The following is a 4,909-nucleotide window of genomic DNA, read 5'->3' as shown; positions in this document are numbered from 1 at the left end:
TTACATTGTAATATTTTAATCCAATAGTAGGGTATTTAGAGTGCACTTTCGCGCACTCATCACACCCCCGAACTTACTCATTGCTAGTGCTTAACAATTTTTAGGCCAAACCAATAAAAGAGATCAAAGAAAATCACACACAAAGGCTACCAAGTCACACTTTCTAGATTCACATATCAAAGCAATCTTAGAAATTCAATGACCATATCACAAGCAATCCACCTATAGCGATCCATAGAGTGTGTGTGTGTGCTCCAAACTATATCCATCTAACCAGAAACTCTAACACATGCAACATGAAGAACATCTCAAGAGAAATGTTCAACTCCATAATTCACAGTTATAAAAGTATTTCGTGTGAGGATTCTTGTATGAAGTTGACAATGGGTATACACACACTCTCATGGTTAATTAAGCAATTATGTACATGTAACAGGTAAACATTGACCTTATAATAGAAACACTAACAAATGAGACTTCCACCACTATTTCCAAAAGCTTACTTAGAATCAGAATCGTCAATACGAAATATTGTAACATGGCTTGGGTTTGGGACTATATGAAAAAAAGGATGAAAATTATTAAAAAAACTTTCAAGTATATGTAAAGGGAATCTTATTAAATATCTCAATAGACCAAATTTCTCACTTGATGTACTCTCTAACTTTTCAGATCATCGAATAATAATTATTTTCCTTCTTCTTCCTCTTCTTTTTTTTTCAACAATTTGATGAATAAACCCACACAACTTTAATATCCTTGCCATTTCTACCCATCCTTTTGTATACTTTGTAACTTGTACACTTCTCTCTCTCTCTCTCTGTTTTTTTTTTCGAGAACCCAACACAAAAATAAGAAAATGCAAATTCCATATCTAGTATACACTTGTAAGTAAAAAGGGTAGAAAAATTAGTGTATAGGCTATACTCCAATGTGAAGAGACATGAATGATGTGGGTATATGAAAAGAAAAAGTTACGTGTTTATTGGCTCAAAGTTGGCTGCTAGTGGTCTACGATGGAAAGGGTTAGCTTGAAAGGCTCAAACGTTGATCCTAAGTTGACCTTCGTCATATCCCAAGTATGTCCATCATCTTACCACAAACCATGTAATGATATTCTCAAAAGAAGTGTCTAATTCAACAGATCAATGAATGCTTATCACAATTTATTGCATTTGTAGGCTCTCAATACTCTCCAAAACTCACATAAATACTTAAGTAAAAGAGTTCTCTAGCTACATGTGTCAAACCACCATCTTACCACAAAGTTTGGATGAGTGCAAAACAATGATTATGGTGGGTTTGGTGAATTCACAAAGATGGCTATGAATGAGAATGAGTATACATGTGAAAAGGATGCATGTGTGATAGTGCCACATAATTCCAATTAGTGTGAAAATGCAAATTTTCCACCAAGCCTCACCCCCAACTTAAACAAAACATTGTCCTCGATGTTTAAGAACCAAAACAGAATAGATAGTAATTAAAAATGGTAGAATACACCTGATGTGTGATGTGGCTAGCCTGATAAGTATAAGAGATAGCAAACTGAAATGGTGAAATGACATTATCATACAAACAGAAGATAGCAACAAACAAAAAGAAAGAAAAAGAAAGGAAAGAAAAGAAAAGAAAAGAAAAATATATACCTGCATTGTGGGGTCAAGGTGGATATATCGGATCCACAAGTAGAATGTCTTCCACTTCCGGAACTTGCCTATCAATAAATATTTTATGGCATTGATCATTTACTTTAAAAACCCGGCCATCCCTAAGGCCATCTATTTCTGCCGCCCCGTTTTCAAAAACATGCTCCACTAGAAAAAGGCCGGTCTACCTAGACCGAAGTTTTCTTGAGTGATTGTGAAGTCAAAAATCATATAAGTATACTCTATCATTAGGATGAAACGTTTTTCTAAGAATATTTTTATCATGAAAAGTTTTCATTTTAACCTTATAGATTTTAGACTTAGACAAAGGTTTCAATTTAACTCTTGGTGCTTCCATACCTGAAGGAATCTATTTTTCACCTTTCTTAGCCAACTCCTCAAATTTCAGTTACCAAGCCCGTACGCCATAATCTTGAGTTTCATAAAAAATAAAATAAATATCAACAACATTAGATGAATCACTAATAGTATCAAACTCAGAATTAACAAAGGAATATTCAAGGGGACCAGAATCATGAGTTGTGTGAACTCTCATATTTATGAGTGCGTCAATCATGTACGTTTAGTGGCACTAGTCACCTATTGGCTAATTCTCAATATGAAAAATGTTGACCTCTATGGTCATGTTTCCAAAAGATAGCTTCATCAATACATTCCTGCCATTTATAAGTGCATTAATCATAGTAAGGAAAAGTCTACCTATTATGAGACGAACCATAAAGTTAGACTCAACAACTGACTGAGTGTCCAAAATTAAGAAATCAACAGGATACTAAAACTTGTCAATTTGGATCAAAACATCCTCAACTATCCCTCTCAGTTTCTTAACTAAACAATCAGCCAACTGAAGCACAACAGAAATAGGCTTAATTTCACCCAAACCAAGCTGCAAATAAATAGAATATGGCATCAAATTAACACTAGCTCCTAAATCTAGCAAGGCTTGCACAAACTCATGATTTACAATATTACATGTAATGGTTGGACAGCCAGGATCCTTGTACTTATGAAGAATTCGCCACTCAATTAAAGTACTAACTTACTCTGTCAGAAATACCGTCTTCTTAACATATTGCTTCCTCTTAACTGTACACAAATCTTTAAGAACTTTTTCATAAGTAGAAACTTGTTTAATAACATGCAAAAGAGGAAGATTAACTTTTAGCTACTTGAGGTTCTCTAAGATTTCATTGCCAGGATCTAAAGTTCACTTATTTAGTTTTAAAGCTTGAGAAAATGGTACCTTAACTAGACTCTTTATTACCTAAGCTTCCTTGGGCAGTTCAGCACCATTATTGCTTTGATCCTCTAACTTATCAGTTGTTGGTATGTCTAAAAATTTGTCACTTCATGTCATAATGGCATTGACATCTTTCAAATTTTCTTGCACCATATGTTGACCTTGGGGTGTGGATTGAGCTTGAGAAGGGAACTTGCCATGCTCATTCACACTCAAGTAGGTCATCATCTTGAATATATGGCTCTTTATTTCCTTGTTTTCTTCAACAACCTGTGTAATCAAAGATTCAAACTTTTGATTAGTTTTACCTTATGCCTTAATAAAAGTATGTAAAGTATCTTCTAAGGAGTTCCTAAAAGAAGAAGATGATGCATGATAAGGTGCTGGTTAAGCTATAGGTGGCTGTGTAGGCTGCTGGTTTACAGATTTCCAGCTAAAATTAGGGTGATTACGCCATCTAAGATTGTAGGTATCAGAGAAATGTGTATAAGGTTTCTTGTACATACCTAAGGCATTACATTGTTCCTCATACATTCCCCTCATTTTAGCAAATGTGGGGCACTCTTGAGCTAGATGATCTACCCCACCATACACAAAACACAGTCCAAAAGACTCTACACAAGTAGTGTGTTGGCTTTAAATCCTTAGTTTTTAATACCTCTAACTCTCTTGTAAGCATCTCAACCTTAGCTTTTAGGTTATCATTTTTCCTAAGATGGTAAATTCCACCACCATTTGGGTTTCCTGCAGGTCGTGACCTATTTGTACTCTCAGTAGCACTAGGTCCAGTCCAAGTGTGAGATTTTCCAACAAGCTCATTGAGGTATTCTATGACCTCATCATGATCTTTCTGTAAGAACTCATAATTACACGTCATCTCCACAAATTGGTGCTTTTTAGGTGTAAGTCCCTCATAAAAATAGCTCACTAAGCTCCAATTCTCATACCCATGGTGAGGACACATACTCAACAAATCATTAAATCTCTACCAAGACTGATACAAAGTCTCACTATCCTTTTGTGCAAAGATGGAGATTTGCCTTTTTAAAGCGTTGGTTTTATGTTGGAAAAAATATTTATTAAAGAAGACTTAAGTCATCTCATTCCATGACCCAATAGATCGCGGTCTCAATAAGTATAGCCAATTCTTAGCCCTATCCTTCAAAGAGAAATGAAAGAATTTAAGTCTCACAACGTAATCAGTTACATTTTGACTATGAAAAGTCGCAACTACTTCGTCAAACTCCCTGATGTGCACATATGAATTTTCATTTTCCAAGCCATGAAAAGCAGGGAGTTACTGTATCATCCCTGTTTTAAAATCTAGTTGGCGAGTATTAACTGGAAACATGATGCGTGATGGTGTGGCTGTACGTGTAGGGTAGAGGTAATCCTGAAGGGTCCTAGTGGGTTGATCTCCATGTTCACTCATTTCCTTAAAATTAGAAGAATTATTAAACAAATGTTTAGAAAAATTAGACTCTGACTCTAACTCTAATATAGGTATACAAGCAAACTGACCTAATGCATCTCTAAACCTGTACATGCAAGGTGGAGAAAATTGCAACACTAAAAACAAAACTATAAAAAGAAAAATAAAATAAAATAAAGATGCAGCAAGTTAAAAGAGGGAATGAATTTACAACATTTACAAATTGCTAAAAAAAAACAATCTAGCAATTCTTCTACCTTCTCCCCGGCAACGGCGCAAAAATTTGATTACACCCAAAGAATAATGTGTTAGTTGTAGCATAACTTTGGGGAGTCAATTTTATAGAGAGACGAATTAAAAGAATAACAAAAGGAATAAAGAAACTAAAGAAAAATATTAAATAATTAATGGAGAATAAAAATTAATTTCAATAGAAAATAAAGTGAAGCAGGACGAAAAAAGTACTCAAATTTGACGAACAGTAAAACATCGGGATTCCCTTGCACAATCCAATATTTTAATTATTCTTAATTCATTGAATAACTTAATTGGGAATTCAATTCTCAA

The 4,909-nt window shown here is 34.5% G+C and overlaps 1 non-coding gene across 1 annotated transcript; it reads left to right on the top strand.

Moving 5' to 3' along the window:
- Window positions 1-3,854: 3,854 nt before the first annotated feature.
- On the top strand, window positions 3,855-3,962 carry LOC122295321. Its single transcript, XR_006237976.1, has one exon. It is a non-coding gene; the product is annotated as a small nucleolar RNA R71 (small nucleolar RNA).
- Window positions 3,963-4,909: the final 947 nt, after the last annotated feature.

This window comes from Carya illinoinensis, chromosome 14 (genome assembly GCF_018687715.1).
Source record: "Carya illinoinensis cultivar Pawnee chromosome 14, C.illinoinensisPawnee_v1, whole genome shotgun sequence".
Classification (NCBI taxonomy): Eukaryota; Viridiplantae; Streptophyta; class Magnoliopsida; order Fagales; family Juglandaceae; genus Carya; species Carya illinoinensis.
The sequence above is the reverse complement of the archived record's forward strand: the minus strand, read 5'-3'. Positions and strand labels throughout refer to the sequence as shown.